This window comes from Mauremys reevesii, linkage group 6 (genome assembly GCF_016161935.1).
Source record: "Mauremys reevesii isolate NIE-2019 linkage group 6, ASM1616193v1, whole genome shotgun sequence".
NCBI lineage: Eukaryota > Metazoa > Chordata > Testudines > Geoemydidae > Mauremys > Mauremys reevesii.
The window spans coordinates 126125284-126152642 of record NC_052628.1 but is presented as its reverse complement, the minus strand read 5'-3'; the positions used below and the strand labels follow the sequence as shown (position 1 = coordinate 126152642).

At 45.3% G+C, this 27359-nt stretch overlaps 1 pseudogene; it reads left to right on the top strand.

The window, feature by feature from the left end:
* Positions 1-27047, top strand: part of LOC120408141 — a 40627-nt pseudogene extending 13580 nt beyond the window's left edge.
* The last annotated feature ends 312 nt before the right edge of the window (positions 27048-27359 follow it).

The window sequence follows — 27359 nt, the reverse complement described above, 5'->3', positions numbered from 1 at the left end:
ATCCACAAGGCGCCGGAGCGTGTTCGTTTGCTCCCTCATTAGTCCAAGCAGCATTTGAGTCGCCTGCTTGTCTTCTTCACGCCATCTCTCCTCCCGTTCGTTGTGTGAGCGCTGGTACAGAGAGAGGGTCTCCCTCCATTGGCTCTGCTGGTCCGCCTCGGCTCGGGAGCACCCCATAACTTCAGCGATCATCTCGTCCCATGTCTTTCTCTTTCGCCGCCTAATCTTTGCCAGCCTCTGTGAGGGGGATGCTGTGGCAGGTCTGGAGACAGTCAAAGCTGTGTGATGGGAGAAAGGGAGTGAATTCCTTGCAAAGATACATTTTTGCGAACAATGAACACAGTCTAGTCTGTGTCTGTGAACAACACCATGCACAGCACCTATCTCGTCCGCACTCCTGCAGCAGGCAATCCTGAAAGCATAAACTCTGCCCCTGTTCCACCCCATCGCAGTGTCCCCCGACCCTTGCACTTCTGGGTTGAGATCCCAGTGCCTGATGGTGCAAATTTCATTGTCACGGGTGGTTCTGGGTAAATGTCGTCAGTCATCCCTTCCTCCGGGAAAGCAACGCCAGACAATCATTTCAAGCCCGTTTTCCCTGGATTGCCCTGGCATACGCCATAGCGTGGCAACCATGGAGCATGTTTTGCCTTTTGTCACTGTCACCGTATGTGTACTAGATGCCGGGACCAGGCATAACATTACAGTAATTCCCCTAATTAGATGCAGGAGTCTCCGAGCGAGATCACCCTGAGGAAGGGTCACTGAAGGAGATAGAGAGCGCATGCTGCGTGAAAGCCAGCACAAACCAGGGCCCTATGCAGCCATGCTCGGGGAGGCAATGCTCCCTGAGTACCTCATGAAAGCCTGGCACGGAAAAGTGTGCTACCACGGAGCACCCAATAAGGCAGCTCTCCCCAGGAACCTCCTGCGGAGGCTTTTCGATTACCTCCAGGAGAGCTTCGTGAAGATCTCCCAGGAGGATTTCTGTTCTATCCCCATATATATAGAGACCTCCTTTTCACATACTTCAGATTCCTGTTATATTAAGAATAAAAGTTTACATGTTTAAAGCACTTACCGACTGCTCCTTCCCCTGATTCAGGGTCTGGGTTAACGGCCGGGGAGGGTTGGTAGGGGATCTCTGTGACGGTGATGAAGAGATCCTGGCTGTCGGGGAAACCAGCGTTGTAAGCGCTGTCACCTGCCTCATCCTCCACAAACCCTTCCTCATCTTCCCCGTCCATGAACATCGCCGAGGAACTGTCCATCGACACTGTCCCATCGTCAGAGTCCATGGTCACTGGTGGGGCAGTGGTGGCAGGCTCCATAGCGTCCGTTTGCCGCTTTGATTTTTTGGTAGCCTTGTCTGGGGTCCTTGATTTTCACGCGGCGCTGCGTTGCATCCCGCCTGTATCCTCTGTCTCTCATGGCTTTGGAGACCTTCTCGTAGGTCTTTGCATTCCGTTTTTTGGAGCACAGCTCCAAAAGCACAGACTCCTCGCCCCACACACCGATCAGATCCAAGACTTCCCGGTCAGTCTATGCTGGGTCCCTCTTTCTATTCAGAGATTACATGAACTCCTCTGCTGGAGAGCTCTGCATTGCTGCCAGTGCTGCTGAGCTCGCCACGATGTCCAACCACGAAATGAGATTCTAACTGTCCAGACAGGAAAAGGAATTCAAATTTTCCCAGGGCTTTTCCTGTGTGGCTGGTCAGAACATCGAAGCTCGGACTACTGTCCAGACCGTCAACAGAGTGGTGCACTGTGGGATAGCTCCCGGAGCTACTAAGTTCGATTTGCATCCACACCTAGCCTAATTCGACATGGCCATGTCAAATTTAGCGCTACTCCCCTCGTCGGGGAGGAGTACAGAATTCGAACTAAAGAGCCCTCTATGTCGAATTAAATGGCTTCCTGGTGTGGACGGGTGCACGGTTAATTCGAATTAACGCTGCTAAATTTGAATTAAAGTCCTAGTGTAGACCAGGCCTGAGAAGGAAATTCAGCTTGTGTATTAAGATATGTAACCTGCTTGTGACATCCAGTGGGTTGGGAAAAGCTGTTTGATTCAAATCCTCCTTAGTCTAATAGAGTTTAGGATTTAGACTGTGATTTTAAACTTTTCATTTCTTAGGTAACTGTCTTTGACCTTTATGCCTACCACTTACACTCACTTAAAATCTGTCTTTCTGTAGTTAATAAACTTATTTTAATGTCTTATCTTTACCAGTGAGTTTGTCTAAATTCATGGGGAATTTACTCAGATTACACAGGCTGGTGCACATCCACTATTCTTAGATGAAGTGGCAAACTAATTAATGAACCTGCATTGTTCAAGAGAAAGTCTTGAGCAGTGTAAAACAGTACATTTCTGGGGTGCAAGGCTGGGGGAATTTGCTGGTGTTTCTCTGTGAATGGTTCATGAGTGGCTTAGAGAGCATTCATGTAATTTAGCTGGGCGTTTCCCTGCTTTTTTTTTAACTAAGTGACCACAGCACCTGAAGAGGTTTGCTGCTAGTCACTAACAAAGCACTGAAAGAGACAGCCCAGGCTGGAGAGTTAAGGGGTGTGATGAAGTGGGAATATTCTTGATGTGTTATGTGAATGCTGAGTGGGGAGTATTCACATTGACTTGGGAAGATAGCAGGGGAGTTGTGCTGGGACGGCCTGCCTTGGGGAAGGGAGCATACCTGAGCATGTAACCTGAGACCCCAGGAGAGGGGTAGGAGGCCAGGTAACACCTCTGCCTGGGAAACTGGAAAAAGGACAAAGGCTGGGGGAGGAGCCGGGGGGAGGCTGAGTGAGAGGCTGGAGGGAGTTTCAGTTTGGAGCTGGCTGGGAAATGGAGAAGGGTGCTCCGACAGGGCTTGGGCTTCCCAACGGGGCTGTGGCCTCCCTGGGGGCCCCACATGGACCTAACTAAAGGGGGTCCTGTTGTTTGTACCGGCAAGACCTGTTTTGGACTGTGTTCCTGTCATCTAAATAAATCTCTGTTTTACTGGCTGGCTAAGAGTCATGTCTGACTGTGAAGTGGGGGTGCAGGACCCTCTGACTTCCCCAGGACCCTGCCTGGGTGGACTCGCTGCGGGAAGCGCACGGAGGGGCAGAGGATGCTGAATGCTCCAAGGTCAGACCCAGGAAGGTGAAGCCATGTGAGCTTCTTGCCCTGAAGACAGTCTGCTCCAAGGGAGAGGAGGCTCCCCAAAGTCCTGACTGGCTTTGTGGGGAGCAGTTCCAGAGCATCGCCTGGGGACTCTGTGACAAGGGGGCACAGCGGTCCCACAGTTTCAGGATGTACCCCAGGTATCCCATCACAGCTTCACCCTGGCTTTGCCCAAACTGATTACTCCTTGCAGACCTTAGTATCTTTCCAGCTCTGAATTCACCCCAAAATTGTCCTACTGCAGGGATCCTCATAGAGAAAATGGTGTTTGCTGCCTTTACAGAGATATTAAACACTCCAACTTGCTAGGTTGCTGGAAGCACACACTTTACTGAACTTACAGAGCACTTATGATTTATAATGAAAGCAAAGCAAGTTTATTAACCAAAGAACATGGATTAAGTGATACCAAATACGCAAGATAAAAGTAGAGCTGGTTACAAGCAAATAAAAGTGAAAATATGAATCTAAAAGTCTAAAACTTAATCTAGCAAGATACACAGTCTTTATTCAAGGCAGTTTCTCTCATCCACAGTCGCCTTTCCAGCTTTTGCTGGCCAGGACTCATCAGAGAGATCAAATCATGTGGTTTCTTTGTCTCCTAAGGTAAAAGATAAAGATGGAATCTCTCTTTGTTCCTTATATCCCTGAAGGGATGTCTTTCAAGTCAGAAAGGCCTCCTGGGAATTCAGTCTCCTACGTCTCTCTGGGGTGCAGGTGGGGTGACCAGATGTCCTGATTTTATAGGGACAGTCCCGATATTTGGGGCTTTTTCTTATATAGACTCCTATTACGCCCCACCCCCATCCCAATTTTTCACACTTGCTATCTGGTCACCCTGGGTGCAGGAGCCATGTTAATTCTCTGTCTCTCCAGTTCAGGATCAGAATAAATCCCGCTGGTTTAGCTTGATGGCTCTGTGTATTGCTAACATGGAAATTAAGGTAAACCCACATTTCTTTGTCTAGAACAGACCTGTTTATCACCTGGGCTAGGCTGTCTGGCTGAAACATGTTCTAGTAACATCATACTGAGGGAATTCATAATTAACACATGCATTTTGCAATGATATTAATAATCAGCATCTTACTAGCTTTCATATACCTCACAAGGCTTATTTTGTACACCTATTATTGCAGTAGTGCAAAGGGTCTGAGGCAAAGGGTGCCTCGGACATTTATAATAGCAAGTTGTGACCCACCTTGGATTTAGCAGAGGTGGGTATCCAGCCCCACACCCAATAAGCATTAATGGTCTGTGGGCAGAGGTATTGTCTGGGCACAATGATTTTGGTTGGCTGGTTTTTTGTTTTGAGAGCGAGGAGCAGCTGCTGGCTTTCATCTGATTGTGTTTTAACTTTAGACAAAGGTGCCTGCAGCTCAGGACAGCCACTTTGTTGTACGTGCTGTAAATTGAGAGACTGTATTGTAGTAGCACCTGGGGGGTCTCACTTCAAATCTGACCTTGCTGGGCTTGCCACTGTAGACACTAAGGTCCAGGTTTTTAAAGGTATTTAGGGGTTGCTGCAATCAGCGCTACAATGTCTAACTGATTTAGGAGCCTAAATCCTCTTTTCAAAAGGGATTTAAGCACTTGGGAGCCTAATTCCCATAGACTGTCCATGGCATTTTGGCTCCTAAGTGTCTCTCTAGGCGTTGCAACATTCTGCGCAACAATGGCTAAATACCATTAGAAATCTGGGTCTAAGACTATTCCTGCCCCCAAAGTTTACAGTCTAAACCAAGATAAGAGGCATCAAGTGGTGCAACAGGCAATTGGAAGGGAACAGTCACAGGATCACAGGGTCACACTTCAAAGTGCTATAAATTGCCTCCTTGGTCTGCTGAACAGCCAGATGTCGTGGCAACTGGCACCTGATGGAGTACAGAGCCATTCTGATGATGCTCGCTCTTTACTGAGAACTCTCCCCATGTCCAGGGCCAGGGGGACCTGTCTTGCTGGCTTTGCACCACCAGGGGATTCAGTTTCACCAAGGGAATCTCAGGTGGCCAGAACAGTATAAAGCAACTGGAGTAGACAGGATCCATCCCACATTGTTGCAAAGGACAAGAGTCTGTGATTGGTATCAAGACAGGTTTAAAAATTAGGCCAAGCTTAAGACTTTTACTGAAGCAATTTCATAATGTGCTCCGTCCAATCAGCCTCAAACTGTACTATACAGTTGCTTCTAGGACCAAATACTCTTTCAAAAGCCTATACACATAACGAGAACTTTCATTTTACTGTAATGTTATTTCAACTCTACAGAATGTGTGGCCAAAACGGGGATGATCTTGCTCTGTGGAGAGATCACTTCCAAAGCTGTAGTGGATTACCAGCAAATTGTGCGAGAGACCCTCAAGAGGATAGGCTATGATGACTCTTCAAAAGGTGAGTTATGTACTTGCTTCCTGGTTCATAGCCAGTTCTGTAACAGTCCTCAGTGAAATAACATCATGGGTGACTCTGATTCTGCAGGAGGAAAAAAGATAATATAAATATGGATGTGTATTGGATGTGGCCTTGAGTCGACATGTCACTCAGAAATTGATTGTTAGAAGTGCTGAACCCCCACCATTCCCAATGAAGTAGTGGAATTGGAGCTTGCACAAATGACAGGATGCTTAGGCATGGAATATGGCTTGTCTGCAGGCAAATGGCTTATTATAAAAACAGGATAATTGGTCTTGGTTTGAGTAATCTGTGAGACTTGAAGTTCATGCACAAGGGAATTCTTCAATATTCCTACTAATGTCGTTGCTACAATGGGTTCCTGCAGCAGTGAATCCCCTACGTGACTACTCTATGTCAGCATTTCCCTGAATTCATCTCAGATATACTTTTGTCTAGTTTCATCAAGTGCCCTTTACAAGAGACAATGAATAAAAGCCCTGCTTCCTTTCACAACACTCTTCAAACTTTCCTACTTAAATGACTTTAGGCACTGGCATTTGTCCACCAATAACAGAACATGGACAATGTCTCTGGTTGCATGACCTATGGGATAGAATCTAACACCTCAGGAAAAGCATGAGCTTCTGCTAATTAGCCTAAACGACCAGAATAGCTTGGGGACTGTAATGTGCAAATATTTATACATGGCCTACCCACTGGAGGGAGACAAAGCCAAGCTGCTGGCAAAAGGTTAATTCCTACACTTTGTGTTTGTAACCCAAATGCCTCAAATCTTCAGCCAACTTTTTTTGTCCTATCTGTGAAATGATGCTTTTATAGCTGACTTATTTCTGAAAACAAACAGAAGAAGAATATTGTGGTATCATTCACTTCCACTTCTCTTCACCAGGATTAGACTATAAGACTTGTACAGTGCTGGTAGCTCTAGAACAACAGTGTGAAGAAATCAAACATGCTGTCTCCCATGGCAAGAGTGACGATGACATTGGAGCTGGGGACCAGGTAAAGTGTCTTTATTTTAAACATTTAGAGCCCAGTTCAATATACATTTAAAAAAAAAGACTATACAGTATACACGGTAGATAATTAAAGCATGTGGGTTTGAACTAAATATTGTGTACATGATTAATAACAATAACAATTAATAAAAACCTGGCCCGTATTGGTTTCAACAAGTGCTGCCTTCACATATCCAACGACTCTAAAGGCTAAAGCTACAATTAAACTTTTTGTTATGGCAGGTGTCATCAGGTGGCGCTGTTAGTCTTTCAAGTTCTTAGTGTGAGCAAATTTTGATTCTTAAAAGGACATGCTATGGTGTTTGGGGTTATGGATGGTTGTGTGTACAGGTGGCTTTGGGAGTGGGTGTGGAGCTGTGCAAACAACAGGAGTTCCCTCATTTTCTTGGTCTCTGATTAGAGTGGGTTCTTGATGAGATGGAGTTATTTCTTGGGAACCAGGCAATGCTGTTGGTCTGAGATTCCTGGAAGAAGGGATTACACTGGTCGGCAGTTTGATCTCAAGACTGGTGTATGTGTAAAGAAGCAAGTGACACTACACCCAGACTCCATGTCACAGATGCCTGTTCCCATGAACAGAAAATGGAAATAAATGCCTTGGAATTATGTTTTATTTTCTGTTGCCTCAATGCAGGGTTTGATGTTTGGTTATGCCACTGATGAAACCGAGGAATGCATGCCTCTAACAATCCTACTTGCACACAAACTTAATGCAAAGATTAAAGCCCTGGAGAGGAATGGAACATGGCCCTGGATTAGACCAGATGGGAAAACACAGGTTAGTAAATAATATGGATTATGAATCAGATTTAAAAAGGGCTGTGCCCCTTAATTTGCACAATTGATTTTAGACCCGATTCACGTTCTTCAAGAAATGAAGGAACAGCTGGTGTGGCAGTGACATGAATTCTGTGTGCTTGAATGGATTAGATTAGACAGGCCAGGAGATGGCATTTTCATATCCACTGCACGGATGGCCTGGTCCAAACTGTCCTGCCAGTGCCTCAGTCATGACTCTTGGGACCAACATAAGGAGTGAGAGGAACATATTTGTCTCCCTGGACACTAACATGATCAGTTAGTACCAGCTAGGATGGTGTTTTTTGTGGTATGGACACGTTTTGTGAGGCAACTGGACTGGGACAACCCACTTACTTCTCTCAGGCCCCCAGATCTTTTAGTCAGTGCTGCCACAGGCTACATTTGAAGCAATGACCTAGAAGTCACAGGCTGCATATCTGGTTAGTCATCCCCTTAGCCTTCCAGTACTGTCATAAGTGGGTTTGCTAGCTGAGTGGTTAGACTTAACTGTCTTACTAGGGAGAAAATGTAATGTACATATGTTCTCACAAGGCAGAGGAGAACTGAATGGGGGGTGGGAATTGGAAGTGTGGGTAATTGTTGGAGGAGAAGGCGGATTATGTTTAACGTCACTGGTTCATTGGTGGTGAGTTAAGTTGCATTGTACTATTGCACTTTGGGATATTACTGGAAATGTATTGTTGTCATGGGTTAAGAAAATCATATGGTTACATGACCTTTTTAGCACTTGAATCAATCCAAAAATTGGTTTGGCAGGTTTCTTTCATGTTATGAGAAAGTGTTGGCATGTAGGCACTCATATACATGCAAACTGCAGGTAAGGGAAGGATGCAGGTAATAGATGACAAAGGAATTTTGGTAAGAGACTGATCTTGATTTCCTGAGCAATCGCCTGACTTAAGTCAGGGTTTCACTAATGTCTTGTTTAGGGCTGTCAGGCAATTAAAAAAATTAATTGTGATTAATTGTGCAAATAATCGCACTGTTAAACAATAATAGGATACCATTTATTTCAATATTTTTGGATCTTTTCTACATTTTCAAATATATTGATTTCAATGACAACACAGAATACAAAGTGTACCGTGCTCACTTTATATTTATTTTTATTACAAATATTTGTGCTGTAACAACAAAAGTAATAGTATTTTTTCAATTCACCTTATACAAGTACTGTAATGCAAGCTCTTTATCACGAAAGTTGAACTTACAAATGTAGAATTATGTACAAAAAAACCCTGCATTCAAAAATAAAAGAAGCCGGCAGCAGTATCTTCCATAAATGTAATCAAACTTGTTTGTCTTAGCGATTGACTGAATAAGAAGTAGGACTGAGTGGACTTGTAGGCTCTAAAGTTTCACATTGTTTTGTTTTTGAGTGCAGTTATGTAACAAAAAAAAATCTACATTTGTAAGTTGCACTTTCACGATAAAGAGATTGCATTATGGTACTTGTATGAGGTGAATTGAAAAATATTATTTCTTTGGTTATCATTTTTCCAGTGAAAATATTTGTAATAAAAATAATAATATAAAGTGAGCACTGTACACTTTGTATTCTGTGTTGTAATTTAAATCAACATATTTGAAAATGTAGGAAAACATCCAAAAATAGTTAATAAATTTCAGTTGGTATTCTGTTGTTTAACAGTAGGGTTAAAACTGCGATTAATTACAATTAATTTTTTTAATTGCAATTAATTTTTTTTAGTTAATCGTGTAAGTTAACTGCGATTAATCGACAGCCCTAGTCTTATTCCACTGTCATAAGGCAGGAGTCAGTAGCCACGAACACCAGCATCTATCCCTAAATTTGAATCGAGTCACACTGATCACTGCCGTGTATCACCAATGATTAGAGTCTACATACTGTAACTAGGAAGAAGCAGTGGAATGAAGGCAAAGCAGAGATGTAGGCCAAATTCCAAGAGGTGCTAAGCGTTTGCAATTTGGTTTGATTTCAGTGTGAAATGCCGGTGTACAGCGCCTCCCGGCAGTTCAGTGTTTAGATTTAACTTCTTCCAAAAAGGGTAATTTAACCATAGCTGGAGCATCAGTATTTTAAATTCCTTTCCCTTCGCACTTTAGCCTGCCCCATCTATGAATGACCTTAATGCTTGTTGGCTGGGATCTCAAGCTCTTGTTTTTCATTATAATTACTGGTACTTTGTTTCTCTGTAGCCAACTAGAGATGAGTGTATGCTTCTGTAGTGCTCCTTCTTTATTTTAATTAGATAGTGGTTTATTTTTGGCATTTTTGAGGTCTGTATTTCCATCTCAGCATCACCACTAATAATCTAGCATCCAGTCCTTCTTCTAATCAGATTTCACCAAATTCTGTTCCTTCTGCTATTAGAGGGAAATATGAAGTTGTTTTAATTGTCCATTTGGGTTTGATGCCCCTCCTGGTCAGGGAATATTGGATTTGAATTTCCATGGCTGATTTTTAGGTCACAATGGAATACAAGGAAAAGGATGGAGCAGTGGAGCCCATCCGTGTACACACATTGGTGATCTCTGTTCATCATGCACCCGATATGCCTGTACAACAAATGCGGAAAGAACTAATGGAAAAAGTTGTCAAAGAAGTGATTCCAGCAAAATATCTAGATGAGAACACAATCTATCATCTCCTTCCAAGTGAAGTGTTTATAGAAGGTGGTCCTAAGGTATGGTACTTTGAAAGATTTTTAATATAAATAGACTGAGATTACATTCTGCGATGTCCTTTCTAAATGTTCTCCCTCAAAACAATTAAATGTACTGATTTAGTGAAACAATACAAGTCTCAACTACATTTTTAAGGAAACTTGGTCACTTCTGCTTATACTCAGTCATCAGGAGGATGTGAGGAAGCTAGCATCCACACTGATCCTATAATTGTTTGGCCAATCAAGAATGGATATGTAGAGATTCTTGAATCTTTATCAATGACAAAATATACTTCAATCATTACAGAAAGTTGAATATTAAACAAACTGACTCTTAAATTACTTGCTAAAATTCTTGACTTGAAGCACTTGAGTTGATTTCACAATACCTATAACGCTTAGCACTTAGAGTAATTTGTGTGGTTAATGCTATTCGGATGGCTGTGCAATTTAAGATTGAGACACAATCCTCACCGTACATCAGAACCTGGAATTAGTTCAGTGTTTCAGTTACCCACACGGAGCTTGATTTTGATTAGCCCTTACATGGGTGTGCAGTAGGGAGAAGAAAATAAAAAACCTCTTCCCTACCTTATACAAGTGGTGTAACAAATGGCCAAATTCAGGTGAGTACTGGACTGCCATAGAGATACTCCCCACAGTGATAACAATTCCCCAGAGGGGTTGGGAAGTAAATAATGCCAATGTTCCTTCCCCCTTTTCTCCAGGCATCTTGCTACATAGGTGGGAACTATGTGCACCTCTTAAACGGGGGGTTGAAGTTCATGCACCCCCCGTGTGCACTGGATGGCATTGTGCCTGGGAGTCAGATGACCTGTGCTGGAGTGGTGCAGCTCCCCACTGGGGCAGTGCCTGCAAGGTACAATCTAGTCAATGGTGTACAGATTTCACTAGATAACTAAAGGCAAATCCTGACTAGCCTTTTGCCTTATTTAGTGAAGTTGAGTTTTACTGTAAACCACTGCTCTTTCCCCTTGAAAGGGTGAATAATCCCACAAAGTGTCACTAAACATGTTCAGTGGCCAGCAGTTCCAACATTATGCTCCATGCAGGATATGGGAAATGACAAAGGGAATAGGTTTTACTGTGTCTTTCAAAAATGGGCTGTGTTCATATCAATCTTTTAGAGTTACTACAGTACAAACTGTGGCACATCCTACGTAAAATTCCACCTTACCCACGTAGGCTACATCAAATAACGGCCTAGAAAGAGACAGATAGCAACCCATTGATTGGGCTTATTTTGTTTCTGACATAAATACAAGCAATTAATCCATAGTGGTGTTGGAATTCATTTATACACAGAGCCTGGGTTTGTCAAGTCAACGTGTAATTGTTTGCCCTACAGGGTGATGCTGGACTGACTGGCCGAAAGATCATTGTTGATACTTATGGAGGCTGGGGAGCCCACGGAGGAGGTGCTTTCTCTGGGAAAGATCCTTCCAAAGCTGATCGCTCAGCAGCATATGCAGCTCGCTGGGTTGCAAAATCCCTAGTGAAAGCTGGTCTCTGTAGAAGAGTATTGATCCAGGTAAGAAGGGTAAAATCAAGAGCAAGCATACCCTGCTAAACACATTATAAATAGTTCTCTTAGCCATCTCTATACTTCAGGCTGCCTAACACTTTGAATGATAAGACCGTGTTTTCAGTTGCTTATACTTTTGCCAGAGTTAAACCATTTGGGTTGAAGTTTTTCATTCTGGGTGTAGGTTTCAGATTGATTTTTTTGGTAAGTTTCAGCAAAAAATGTTCAGTTATTGCCAAGAATGAGGGTGAAGAAGAATGCTGTTTGGCCCATTTTAAATGCTTAGCTTTAATGAGAAACTCTGGCACCTCAATGATTTGGAGAAAGGGCTTGAAATTTGGTGGGGGTCACCCTGGTGTCAGTGTGCCTCCTGTGGTCCCTGTGAAAACCCAAATTTGGACAAGTTACAAGCCTCTGAAAAATCACAGTTTGCACATCCTCAGTGGAGATGTTAGAGGCTGGCAGCTACATTTTATGAGGATTCCATCTGCACTGAGCATGCTCTATCCCCACATAGCTCCTGCATGCTGATTGGACTGTATATGTGCCATCCCCAGAGCCAGAGCATGCTCCATTCCAGGGCCATGGTGGCTGAGCAGGATTTAGCTTGCAATGGCTTTTCTTGGCTGCTGGAGACCACTGTGGTGGCAGGTATTGGAACTGAGCAAGGAGACCTTCTTTCTATATTCTTAATGCCCCCTATTGCCACCCAGAAAGCTTGGGGGAGGCAGCCTGATTACAGTGCAAAAGGATAAGGAGCAGAGGGAGGAGAGGAAGGCTGAAAGCAACAAAAGCTGTGGGATGAGGGTTGAAATAGTAGAAAACCAGGTCTGGAACAAAAGCTGAAGAAAAGGGGGACAGTCAACATGTTGGGGGCACAGGGACAAAGAGTCTGACCACTAGAGAGAACATCCTACCCCCAGAACCTGTAACTGAACCCAGAGTTGCTGATTCTCTAGCAAATAACTGTGAACCCCACTGGTACAATGTCTCTTCCTTGCCCCCCACCTTCCAGTGGCTGGTCCACACAGGACTACTAGGCTGTGCTTCTCTACCCATTACCTCGGAAGGCAAAAATCTAAATGTCTCAGCCCTGCTCATGACCCATATGAGAGTCAATATGGTTCCACATGATAAAAATTTGTTTTTTTCAGATTGCTTTTTACGAAAATACAAATTACATCCCCAAAATGACAGGAAACGAATGTTAAGGTTGCAAAGTCAAGCATTCCAAAATTAGGAAATGCCAGAATGAAAGGCTGCCTGTGCAACCTTATTTGGTTTCCTTGGTCATATGCATGATTATGATATTGTGTGATCATATTTGCAGTATTGTTGTAGCTGTGTTAGCCCCAGGGCCGCCCAGAGGCCCCAGAGGGCAATTTGCCCCAGGCCCCCACCAGATTTCGGCGGGGCCCCGAGCGGGTCCCTCACTCCCGGGGCCCGGCAAACTCTTGCGCCGGGGCGCAGGAGCTGCTTCTTCGCCGGCGGCGGGTCCTTCCACTCCAGGGCGGAACGACCCCCCGCTGGCGAATTACCGCTGAAGACGGAGCGGGACCCGCCGCCGAAGCGCAGCCCGGTCTTCGGCGGGGCCCTTCGTTCGGGACCCGCCGCCAAAGTGCCGAAGACCGCAGCGGGGACCCCCTCCGCGAATTACCGACCCGGGTTGCGCTTTGGCGGCGGGTCCCGCTTCGGCGGTAATTCGGCGGCGGGGGGTCCCCGCCGCGGGTCTTCGGGGGCACTTCGGCGGCGGGTCCCGGAACGGAAGGGCCCCCCGCCGCCGAAGACCCCGGGCCCCCGGAATCCTCTGGGTGGCCCTGGTTAGCCCCAGGATATTAGAGAGACAAGGTAGGTGAAGTAATATCTTTTATTGGACCAACTTCTGTGGTGAGAGAAGTTGGTGCAATAAAAGATATTACTTCATCCACCTTGTTTCTCTAGTATGTAATCATGTAATTTAACTATTTTCCACTGGACCCCCTAGCCCCATCACTACAAAGGATAGATGGTGTTTAGGAAATTAATCAGGCTCTGTAATGAATAAGGCTTTTGTCCTTAGGATTGGGGGCTCATTTGCTTCAGAAGTTGGAAGATATGTAGTGAATGAGGTAAAGAATTACCGGCAGAGGAAAGATGGTCTTATGGCAAAGACAATCAAATGCTGTCCTGAAGAACTGAATTCTGTCCCTGCCCCTCTAAAGAGTTCCTGTGGTGCTGGGCAACTCACTTCAACCAAATCATTCACAGGTGGCCACTGATTATCTTCCACCTTTCTTGATTGCCCCACTTAAGAATCTACTACTGCAACGGAAGTCAATGGGAGCTCTGCTCTGAAAAATTACCCCTTAAGCATCTGTAGCTGGGTTCCCAACATTAGTAAACATTGAAAAGGGTGGCCGTAATCCATCCCAGTTTCTCCTCTGTAACATGGGAACAACACCATTTTAGCTCGTAGGGTGTTGTGAAGATAACTGTATTTATGTTGGTGAAGCACTCAGATACTTCAGCGAGTAAACTTATGATTGTGTAACTAGTGCAGGCTTTGGAGGGTGGGCAATAAATAAGGGTAAGATTATGTCACGGAAGTCATGGATTACGTGACTTTCTGAGACCTCTGTAACATTTTCCAGCCTCAGCGTGGTCAGCTGATGGGGGCCCTGGAGCTCTGAGCTACCAAGGGCGGTGGGGGGACCCTGGAGTTCTCTGCTGCTACAAGTGGTGGAGGAGGCCCCCTGCAGCTCCCAGTCACCACCGACAATGGGTGTTGGAACCCACCTTCTGCAGTGGGTCTAGGCTCTCATCCCTCCCTGCTTGGGCTTCGGTTCTCCTTTCCCCCCTCCCCCTCTCCTCAGTTTTGTCTTGGTTATTTTTAGAAAAAATCAGAGACAGGTCATGGGCTTCTATGATTTTTTGTTTATTGTCCGTGACCTGTCCCTGACTTTTACTAAAAATAACCATGACAAAATCTTAACCTGAGCAATAAATAGTGCGGGGGGAGGGGGAGGTGGGCGTACATAGAAAGATGAGGACAAAAGATTATTCACTAAGTGAGCGCCATCCATCCTGTGCACTTTATTGGGCAGGGGTCCGGGGGAAAAAATTATACGTGATCATGGAATTAAAGAGTATTGTAATGCATGTGCCCGGGGGGCTGAATTAAGGTTGCTTGAGCATTTCCTAGCCTGTACATGCTTGACTTTGCAATCATCACTTCAAACGTGTTTTTTATACAACAGAACTCTATTGCAGTAGTAACACTGCATTGTTATACGGAAGAGACAAAGCCATGAGTTGAATGAGTGCGGAGAAAAATATATGCACTCAGAGGCAAGAGCTCAGTCTCATTCCCTGCACCTTGCATGCCTTGCCTCGTTTCTGTACAGTTACATTAAATTCTGTTTCCCTTCCTTATGCATGAATCCTTGGGGCCTGTAGCTTTTGGGTGGTGCTCTGATGAGTTGCCTGACCCTTATACAGATAGTACCACATAAGGCCATGACTGGGCCCAAAACTAATACAAAACAAATAAAACATGATGACTGTCTAGGCAGCATGCAATACCAGCAAGTATGCATAATTGTTCTGGGTGACTGCTGTGTATCAGCTTTCATTCAGCACACTACAGCCTTATATACATTAGAGGGCAGAGCTGTTCCACCGTTAAACACTTGAGCTGAGGTTTCATAGCACCCGTGGTTCCTGCAATGACCTGATAATGACTAATAATGACACAGCACCTAGAGGTCCCAATTAGGAACAGGGTCCTGTTCTGCTAGGCACTGTACACACATGATAGGTAAAGGGTGAAGAGAGGGGAAAGAATGCAGCATTGGCCTAACATTCTTGACTTTAGTGGGAGTGCAGAAGGCCAATGCTACGTGTGTTTGAAAAGGCCACCCCAATGAGGCAGGCGTCAGGGAAGGAAGAGAGGCAAGGGGGATTAGTACATTGAAAACTAGGGCGACAGTGGATATAAACAGTAGAGGTAAGGAATAGCGATGGGGAGAGAGGATGGAGAAGAGCACAGAAGTACAACTGGCAGCTAAGGTCTTGTGAAGTAGTGGGTAGTTGGTGCAAACAGTCAATCAGAGGTAGGAAATTATCAATAAGACACTGAAATGAGTGGTGTCACTGTCATGGGGCTGTTGAGTGTTGTAGTAAGAGTCTCTGCCAGCTGAACTGACTCTGCTCTGGAAATTATTTCCATGCTAACCAATTTTTGTGGAAAATCGGTGCAATGTATAGAGACAAAGTACACTTAGCTATTGTTCTGTCTGTGACAACTATCCCATAACTCCAGACACAATAGCTGCAGCAAGTGCATCGCAGACACATAGCATGACAGAAGGCTCATGCTAGACAGAAATTCCATGTACGGGAATACATAAAGGTTCAATTATTTAGGTGTACAAAGATCTAATAGTTTTGTAGGTTGCAATCAAACAATGTTATCATGGGAAAGTAAAGCACCAAAAGTGAAAATTGCCAAGTCAAGGTTGCCCTTTTGCCTTGCTTTTTTACTTATGAAATATCAGGATTGTCAAATCAGTTTTTCCTGTTTTATTCATGGTTTTCCTCTTGGAACACAGAGAGTTGAGTTTTGAGCTCTCTTGGCAACAGGGGAAGGAGGTGTTGACTCTTTAGCAGAAGGGCTATCCTTGGAAGTGTTTGAGTTCAGGTAGCCAGTCAGAAGGATTCTGATAGGCTGAGCAGAAAGCACTTCCCCTCTTAATTTTTCTGGTTTCACCTGCATAGCATTTCTTTCAAATATTTGCCCAGTCAAGCATAGTCTTCCAATCAAACAGGATAGTTGAGTTAAATTTCTAATATAAACAAACAGAAACAACAAATCTTCCCAGCTTCACTTATACATCATAAGGAAGCAAAAAGGCGCACCCATTTTCCCCATGGTAGTGCCCCTTCCAAGTCCTAGTTCAGGGTAAGATGGTAGGTCCAGCAACACTGGTCCAATACTAGCTGTTTGACTAGGGGAAGGTTCCAGACCACAATACAGCAGGAGCATGCCGTAATGGAATACAAAAAACAGGTCCTAAAGGAAATACCTTATGTGTACTGCAGGAAATCTTAAAACTAGGTAGGTCTCTATTTTTGTAAAGCAGAAGAGTGCTGACTTGAACTGCAATTTCTAACTTGGTTTGATGTGTGTATCCTACAGCTATCTTATGCTATTGGTCTGAGCCATCCTCTAGCCATTTCTGTGTTCCACTATGGCACTTCAGATAGATCAGAAGAAGAGCTGCTTGAAATTGTACAGAAAACTTTGATCTACGCCTTGGAGTCATTATAAGGTTTGTCTCCCATTGGAGAACTTACACACATTGACGGTTCACTCTAGTACAATAGACAGTTGAACAATTTAAATTCAAGTGTTTGGCTCCTGTACTCCAGATTCTGAAACAATTTATAATCATTAAAATACCCATTAGCGCCATCTTTGTGTCCTCCCCTCTACACAAACAGCTCCACTCGGAGGCCTAAAACCAGTCCTCAAGTGAGGTCCTCCCTGTAGAATGGTTTAAAACATCCTGCCCATAAAACTTGTCTATACTACATATTTTTACCAAGCTTGTAAGAAAGTGATAATGCTGTTTAGTTCTGGTACAATTTGTGGCCACACATCTTAGCTTACACATGATTATAACTAGGGGTCTACTTAAATCGTGGGGAAATGAAACATTTTTCATGGGTTGGTCACATCTTAACTAGCAGATTTTGCAGATGTGTTCATACTGTGCAGCCCTTATTTCTGTGCTGTTGCTGGCAGCAGTGCTACCTTCAGAGCTGGGTGCCTGGCCAGCAGCCGCCGCTCTCTGGCCACTCAGTTCAGAAGGCAGCGTAGAAGTAAGGGTGGCAATACCACGATCCCCCTACAGTAGGCTTGTTACCACCTTTTGGGTCGGGACCTCCAGTTTGAGAAATACTGTGTACTTTTGTATACTTTTATGCCTATAGTATAGGGTAAAAGTACACAACAGACCAGCTTTCACAGGGGAGACCAGATTTCATGGTCCTTGACATGTTTTTCACAGCTGCAAATTTGGTAGGGCCCTAATTATGACCATGGCAGTGCACTGCATTTCACTGTGGCTCATGACCAGGGTAATGTAGTGTGCCTGTCAATGTGTAACTAAACGTCAGTACAGTTCCTCTGTGTCATAGACAAGATTGCCTAACAGCATCTGCCACTGGGTTACCTAGTGTTCCTACCTCCCTAGTTCATCTGAAGACTCCCACTTCTACAGAGGACTGCTCTATAATGAGGCTTCCCTGCACTCTCTCCCTTTGTGGCAGCTGTTCCACAGGGTGTTGCTACCTATGGTCCAGCTTCTGATATACTTACTTCACAAATAATCCCACTGAATCAGTGAGATTGTCTGTGGAATAAATAACCCTCACTCAAGTTGAATACATCTGAATCTGGCCCTTTTCAGAAATTGGCAGTCCAATTGCTGTTGCTAGCCATCAGGAGCTGTAGCAAGCATGTCACCATTCACTTCTGGAGAGGTGGATTTTTGGGCCAGCTACTGCAAATATTTGCTCCATTTCAGGAAAGTGTTTAGTTTGATAATGAGGTGAAAACCCAACTAGTGATCTGGAACAAAGAGCCAACCTTAAAAATAGTGCTGCAATCTTATAAAGCCCATTTGAACTTGAGTAAACTTGGTTTAAAAGGCAGCCAGCTAGTCCCATGTTTTAGGAGTCTACTTAAATTGCAGAGAAAACATACATTTTTTTCATGGGTTGGTCACGACATAAATAGCAAATTTCACGGATGACACGGCTATTTATGCCGTGACCAACCCACAAAAAATGTGTGCTTTCTCTGCAGTGTTTCTCAAAGTGGGGGCTCTGACCCAAAAGGGAGTCGCAAGCCTGTTGTAGGGGGGTTGTGATATTGCCACTCTTACATCTGTGCTGCTGCTCTCAGCAGTGCTGCCTTCAGAGCTGGGTGGCAGCTGCTGGCCAGGCTCCCAGCTCTTAAGGCAGTGTTGTCGCCAGCAGCAGCACAGAAGTGAGGATGGCATGGTACGCCTTCGCCACCCTTACTTCTGTGCTGCTCCTGCAGCTCTCGATGGCGCTGCCTTCAGAGCTAGGCACCCCACCAGCAGCTGCTGCTTTCTGCTCTGCCTTCAGATCTGGGTGGCTGGAAACCAAATTTCCCAGGGGAAACCAGATTTCATGGTCTGCGATGTGATTTTCACGGTTGCAAATTTGGTAGACCCTTGCACATGTTTATTAGATGCTCTCATAATAACCACAACATTGGGTAAAAGTACTAGGGACTTGGCTTAAAGTCCTGAGCCTAAATCCAGTTGTGGCTGAAAGTAATAAAACCATTGACGATGTCACCTAATCAACAGCCGTATTGGGGGCGGGGAAAACCCTGTGCAGCCATCAAAGCTGTTCTATTCCATTTTTTACACTGCTTCCACCATGGTGTGGCTGGTGACACTAGCCCAGTGCAGTCCTTGCACTCAGGGGAGCATAAAGACTGCGCTTGTGCTTGGCCCCTCGCTTCTGGGGGGGTCAGAAAGGGAGGGGGGTAGGTGCTCCCTGACCAGCACTTGCAGGCTTGCACAGAGGGGTGGGGTGCAGTCTGACCCTAATACTTACCTTTGGTCACTGATTCATCGGACTCTTTACGTGAATCATGGGCGCTGTCTCCCTGGATGCTCCAGCTGGGGGAAGGGATGAAATGGGGGCGGGGCCTGGGGGAATGGGAGGGGAAGAGGTGGCCTGGGGGTGGGGCCTGGGGCTGAGCTGGGGTTGAGCATCAGAAGCCGGTGCCTGTGATGTGAATTGTTACGGGGAATTGCCTGTCTGCTCCTAGGTGTCAGTTTTGAACTCCTTATCTGTGTAAAGTGCTAATATAAACTTAAGAATCCCTTTCAGAATTTTGAAAACATTGCTTTAATTGCACACGTACTCTTCAATCCAGCATCCGTAATATGGTTCTAGTCTGATGGGGACTATAAATAGTATTGTGGAGTTTCAGATATATTGTGTCTGAGGAAAACCTGGATGCATTACAGAAGTAGAAAGGCTATGTTCACACTACAGCTTAGGTTGGTACAAGTTATGTCAGTCAAGGGTGCGAATAAGCCACCCCTCCGAGTGTGGACAGCGCTATGTCCATGGGAGAGATTCTCCTGCCAACATAGCTACTACTGCTCATGGGGGCTGGAGTAATTAAGTCAACGGGAGAGTTCTCCAGTGATGCAGCTGCGCAGCTGTAAGCTCTGTAGTGTAACCATCACTTAAGTTATTTATGTACCTGTAGCGGGGTGGCTACCCCGCTCCTAAAATAGAAGGGGTTGAAAGCAGCCCTGGAGATGGCTGTGGCTGGGGACGGCCGGTTGGGGAAGCGGCCGCAGCCAGGGCCGGCTCCAGGCACCAGCTGAGCAAGCTGGTGCTTGGGGCGGCAGATTCTAGGGGGTGGCATTCCGCCCAATCCTAGGGCGGCACTGACGCTTTTTGTTTTTGTTTGTTTGCTGCTCTGGCCGCCCTGTAGGGGGCGGAGGAGGGGAGCGCCCTGCAGCAAACTTGGCAGGGCAGCCCGCGTCCTTCCCTCCTGCCGACCGGAGCAGCGCGGAGCCCACCCGGCAGGCGGCACGGCGATCGGGGCCATGGGGTGAGCGCCCCGCTGAAGCGCTGGCCGCTCCCTTCTCTCTCCCACCCGTCCCTCCCCCTCCCCCCCACTAGACCAGGCGCACACTCTGCAGCACAGGGAGCCCCTGGCTCCGACCGCCCTATGGGGTTTTTGGGTTTTTTTTCCCCCTGCTTTGCCGCTCCAGCCATGCCATGTTTTTTTGTTTTTTGTCTCCCCCTCCCTGCCTGCTTTATCGCTCCGGCTGTGCTGCAGGTCCCCCCCCCCCCCCACCCCGCTTTGCCATTCCAGCCGTGCTGGTTTTTTGTTCCCCCCACCCTGCTTTGCTGCTCCAGCCGCACCATTTTTTTGTTTTTGTTCCCCACCCCTTCCCCCTGCTTTACTGCTCGGGTCGCACCGTGTTGTTGTTTTTTATTGTTGTTGTTTTCTCCCCAGCTTTGCAGTTCCAACCACGCCGTTTTTTTGTCCCCCCCACCCCGCTTTGCCGCGCTGTGTGGGGTTTTTTTTGTTTGTTTTTTTTCCCCCTGCTTTGCGGCTCCGGCATCCCCTCCTCCCTCTCCTTTTTTTTTTTTTTTTTTGCTTGGGGCGGCAAAAGAGCCAGAGCCGGCCCTGGCCGCAGCTGGGCCACGCCCCAATCAGGCCACCGCTGGCCTGTATAAAAAGGCTGGGAGCCAGAGGCCTAGAAGGAGTCTCTCTCCAGGCTGGGAGAGAGCAGGGCCTGGCTGCCTGCAGAAAGGGGACTGGGAGTGAGGCAGGGCTGGGGAAAGGCCAGAGGAGCAGGGGAGCTCCAGGCTGGCAACTCCCCAGGCTGCAGGGCCTGGTCCAAGACCCACAGAGGTACTGGGAGGCAGAGGAAGGCAGCAGGTCCGAACCCCCTTGCCTATGATGAGTGGCTTTTACACTGCAGTCTGCCCCAGTGCGTGGGGGCTTGATGGTGACTGGCAGTAGCCCAGACTGAGGCAAGGTGGGGATAGAGGGTTGGGGGTTCCCCTGAGAGGGGAGGCCCATAGAGACTGGGGGGGTATTGCCAGGGGCAGAACCCCAGTGAAAAGGGGCAGCAGGGTCCAGGAGGGACATGGGGCCAGCAGCAAGCGGGACACTGGCCTGCAGAGGGTGCTCCAGAGGCTGGAAGAGGTGATTCCCTGGATGACCAGCAGGAGGTGCCACAGAGTTGAGTCCTGCACTGTCACAGTACCTTAAATAATCAGACAAAAAATTTCTTTCCAAGTTTATAATGTCAAAATGTGGAGAAACTTTCTGCCGGTATCTTTAAATCTTTACTACTCTTCAATCAGCTCTTAACTCTTGCATCCGCAGAGGGAGCAGATCTCTTGAGTAAGATCATCACTTCCATAGTACACTTCAGAGGACAGCATTTTATAGCTTTTCTGAAGATAGACATGCAGGCCTAGACTGCCACCTTTATTATATACTGTACTCTGGAAAGTAATATCCTTCCTGTGGTAGTGACCAGTATTCAGACTGGACTCAATCTGCTAGTACAATCTAAATTCTAATTTGCTGTTTTCACTCTTGCTGTTGATAAGCTGATGTCTTCAGTGACTTCTTACTATATTCTTCTTATTTTATTATAACACCCAGGCCCTCTTGACTTCTGTGATTTTTGTTGGTTTAATAACATCAATGCAACATGGTTTAATACATATGGCTAGATTAATCCCTTCCTCACAATCCATTTTCACTCTTTTGAGTACCACAGGTGATCTGTTCCAATCAAGAAGGAGCCAAAAGTTTTGGAGCCTTTGTGACAGGGTGTAAATAGCCTAAGGCTTATTCATCACTCTATGTGCTCTGCAAGTGTCCCCACATGGGCCAAACTAAGGAGATAATTGGTTAAAGGTAATAATTGGAGAGAGATACCAATCTCCTAGAACTGGAAGGGACCTTGAAAGGTCATTGAGTCCAGCCCCCTGCCTTCACTAGTAGGACCAATTTTTGCTTCAGATCCCTAAGTGGCCTCCTCAAGGATTGAACTCACAATCCTGGGTTTAGCAGGCCAATGCTCAAACCACTGAGCTATTCCTCTCCCCCTTAATCATAAAGACTGGATGATTAAACAACTAACAAGGTGATTCAGCTCATCAGCTGGGGATAGTTAAGAGACAGGGGAGGAGAGGAAGGCTGGAAAGAAGGGCTAGCCCATGATCTCAGAGAGCTGAGATCTCTCCCTGTGTCTGAGGAGAAAGTAAAAGCCTTATGTTGTGGGGCACAAGCACTTGTACAGCACATTGTAAATAACGCACATGGTGTTGAACCTATGCAGGAGTGTGTGAGGTCTGATTGCTGAGGGAGCCCCACCCTGTGACAGTCTTGCTGCTTTGTTGCTCATTTACTTGGCCTTTCCAGTATTAGCATCTTCTAAATTAGGGCCTGATGCAAAGCTTATTGGAGTCGATAGGAATTTTTTCCGTTGATTGCAGTAGGCTTTGGATCAGGCCCTTACATCTCGTTTTAAAGTCGTCGTGTCCAAATGTCAGTACTGTAAGTTGTGGGGGGGGGTTCCCCCCTCCTGCTGATAATGGCTCATCTTACTTAGCCTGTTAGAGTTGGTGTGGCAACGTCCACCGTTTCATGTCTCTGTATATATATCTTCTTACTATATGTTCCATTCTGTGCATCTGATGAAGTGGGCTGTAGCCCATGAAAGCTTATGCTCAGATAAATCTGTTAATCTCTAAGGTGCCATAAGTACTCCTGTTTTTTTGGTATGATATGTGGTCCTGATATTGGCTCCTGCATGCTCTGGACCACAAAGCCTCTTTCCAGCTTGAAGATCTATTGCTATCTTGGTGGTACTTGTTCCACTTTACCTTAGTTATTAAAGGCTTGGGCAATAGCCAGGACAATAATCCTGACAATAATATTAATAAACTGGATGATGGGATTAATTTCACCCTCAGCAAGTTCACAGATGACACTAAGATGGGGGGTAAGGTAGATACGCTGGAAGGTAGGGATAGGGTCCAGAGTGACATAGACAACTTGGAGGATTGGGCCAAAAGAAATCTGATGAGGTTCAACAAGGACAAGTGCAGAGTCCTGCACTTAGGACGGAAGAATCCCATGCACTGCTACAGGCTGGGGACCGACTGGCTAAGCAGCAGTTCTGCAGAAAAGGACCTGGGGATTACAGTGGATGAGAAGCTGGATATGAGTCAGCAGTGTGCCCTTGTTGCCAAGAAGGCCAATGGCATATTGGGCTGTATTAGTAGGAGCACTGCCAGCAGATCAAGGGAAGTGATTATTCCCCTCTACTCAGCACTGGTGAGGCCACACTTGGAGTATTGTGTCTAGTTTTGGTCCCCCCCACTACAGAAGGGATGTGAACAAATTGGAGAGAGTCCAGAGGTGGCCAAGAAAATGATTAGGGGGCTGGGGCACATGACTTACGAGGAGAGGCTGAGGGAACTGGGGTTTAGTCTACAGAAGAGAAGAGTGAGGGGAGATTTGATAGCAGCCTTCAACTACCTGAAGAGGTTCCAAAGAGGATGGATCTAGACTGTTCTCAGTGGTGGCAGATGACCGAACAAGGAGCAATGATCTCAAGTTGCAGTGGGGAAGGTCTAGGTTGAATATTAAGAAACACTATATTTCACTAGGAGGGTGGTGAAGCACTGGAATGGGTTACCTAGGAAGGTGGTGGAATCTCCATCCTTAGAGGTTTTTAAGGCCTGGCTTGACAAAGCCCTGGCTGGGATGATTTAGTGGGTGTTGGTCCTGCTTTGAGCAGGGGATTGGACTAGATGACCTCCTGAGGTGCTCAAGAGGAAACTAGCTTAAGAACAGTAGAGTAAGCAATCACCTATATTCAACTGTGACGGAGCGATTCTGGCGGGACCCAACTGAGCGTGCCAAATCAGGACCAATTGCTTAAACTGGGCAGTTACAGCCCTAGGCTGGGGTTTTTCCACCTCTAAGGCAAACCAAACCAGCCAGACAAAAAGGACTTTGGTCTCACCCCACTGGCTAACCACAAGTCACACAAGCAATTTCCTTAGACACTCCAGTCTCCCAGTATCACCACCAGTGCACTTGTCCTGGGGATGAATGGTTATGAAAACCAACACCCCAATAAAAGAAAAAGGTTCTCTCGATCCCAAAAGACCAAGCCCCAGACCCAGGTCAATATACACATTAGATCTTACCCACAAATCACGCTGTTGCCAATCCTTTAGAATCTAAAATCTAAAGGTTTATTTACAAAGGGAAAAAGGTAGAGATAGGGGTAGAATTGGTTAAATGGAATCAATTACATACAGTAATGGCAAAGTTCTTAGTTCAGGCTTGCAGCAGTGATGGAGTAAACTGCAGGTTCAAATTGAGTCTCTGGAATACATCCCCCACCGGGATGGGTCGTTCAGTCCCCTGTGTAAAGCTTCAGTTTGTAGCAAAGTCCCTCCAGAGGTCAGAAGCAGGATTGAAGACAAAATGGAGATGATGCATCAGCCTTATATAGACTTTTCCAGGTGTAAGAATCCCTTTGTCCTCACAGTGGAAAATTACAGCAAAAATGGAGTCTGCAGTCACAAGGACAAGTCTCTGCATACTTCGCTGAGTCACAAGGCGTGTCTGCCTTCTCTCCATGGGTCAATTGTGTAGCTGATGGTCCTTAATGGGCCATCAAGCCAGCTATGCAGGGCTAACATCAGCTTGTCTGGGACACTTCCCAGAGGCAGAGCATAATACAAAATACAGACAGTACAGAGCGAATACTTATAACTTCAACTACAAAATGATACACAGACATACAGACAGCATAATCATAACCAGCAACCCAGAACCTGGTCTTAGACACCTTATATGACCCCCTTTACTTAGGATTTGGTGCCACTACAGGACCTTGGTTGCAACCCATGTTCTATATGGTTCCCATTTATATCAATAACGTCACATCAACATAAACCCTTCAAATAAAGATTAACAAGTACAGTGAGCCTGGATTCAATTAAACTTTCATTACAGTGAAATGCAGTAAAGGCCCATATTGATTCAGACGTTGGCTGATATTGGGACACAAGTCCAGTGTAGAGAAATACGCCCCTCTGGCCGAAACCTTGAGAGCTAAGGTTACCGGGTCCAGACACATGCACTGATCATTGGAGCCTTGGGTGCATGGGACCCCAGTAAGAGCGAGTGCTGAGAGAATGAGGAATTGGTCAACGCTACACTTGGCTGACGCAGCAACTCAGGGTGTCGGATGCCATCAGGTGGTCGAGAGACATCTACATAGAACACATCACTGGACATTGGCAGTACCAGAAGGGATGAACTGGAGTGCAGATGAGAAGCAGAGTCAGGAAAGTAACAAATACTTTGCTCGTGGATTATATTTTTTAAATGGACAACGAACCTAATTCTCAATTTCTGAGGGACAATCTCCACTCATTGGTATAATTTGCTTTCCACAACCAAATCTCCGTGCAACTTTTCATGAGTGATGAACCCGTGTATTGAGATTCTAATATCTAAACTGTATTGTTAAATCTATTCATCTACATTTGGGTTATTGCTGATTATGTACTCTATGTATCATATAACTTTTAAAAACTAATTTTGTATTTGTGGATAATCTAAGCGCTATACCCAGATGTACAAACACACTTTTCCCAACCTTTGTATTATATAATTTTTTTAACATTCGCTTTAATAAAATTTTTAATCCAAGATTGACCATTACAGTAGCTGTAAACCTCAATCATAGGCACGATAAACCCTTATTACACTAGACTGGCATTAGTGCAATTTACCCTGGTTGCAAGCAGGGTTACGCTCCACCCGTGCAAAAAGCTGCTTTGCCTGTCACTAGCATCTTGCACCAGGGCAGCTATGCTGGCATCTATTTACTGATGGGTGTTATCAGGTCAAAAGTCCTAGTGTAGACAAAAACAAGCTGGCTTGGAAAACATTCATCTGGCAGAATCCATGATCATTGTGAAAATTGGCATTTAGTGTTTAGACTTGCTAGTGTGGAAGTACTGTCCTTCAAAGGTCCTTTCTTGGATGTCCTACACGAGGATTTGATCTGTCTTTGACTGTGTTATGGCTACATTTGAATATACCCTATGTTACATTTAAAATGAATAAAGCATCCTTCCACAGACTTGCACAGGCATAGGAGAAAAACATTTCAAGTCCATAGGCACATTTTGTGAACACTGGCTGAGCTAGGTGATCCAAGTCATAACCACCTGGTAGATGATACATAAATACCTGATGTCAACTAAGAATGTATGTTTCTGCTACTAGCTGCATACTGATATTACCTCTGATGTTAGATTTTCAGGCATTCCACTGTTAGTTTTCAAGTGCTAATACTGGACCCTGAATCCATTCTATGGCTGCTGTTCCCTTTGTAAATCTGGATGATTTCATGGAGGAGAGATTATAGTTTGCACTGGCAGTGCAAAATTCCCCTTGTTTGTATGAAAGAGGCATCAGAATATCTTGATGCACTAATATACTTGTATCCTGTGCTGTGGTAGACTTAAAAAAATACTTCTGTTTCTTTTTATGCAGGGAACTGGATTTGAAGAGACCAATATATCAACAGACTGCATGTTATGGGCACTTTGGAAGAGAAGAATTTACTTGGGAAATACCAAAGAAGCTTGTGTATTAAGCTTTTCCAAACCTGTCTCTTATAATGGAGAATCTTTTTAATGAGCAGGTATGACCTCTAAACTGTCAGAGGGGAAAAGGATCTTTTTAAAATCTAATAAACAACATTCTTATAACTGAACTAGATACTGACAATTATAAGCAATGTAACTTTTATGCTGGCTTTACATTTTAAATACACGTGAACCCTAGTGTCTCCATTTATTTCTTCAGAAAGGACTCAAGTGACTTACAACCTTTAGTCTCTGTTGTCGTGATCTAAGTGAGTTAGTGAAAATACTCACCTATTATGGGATATTACATCTTATATCCTGTATGTGCCTTAGCTGTGAGATAACATTTATTTAACGTGAGTCAAAGCTTTATGTGCATACTGTTGTGACAGTTGGTGTGTGTTTCAGTGTAAACACCCAGGGCTTGCTTACACAGCTATTTAAGTGCTATGTTCTAACTGGTCCTGTGGACCCAGC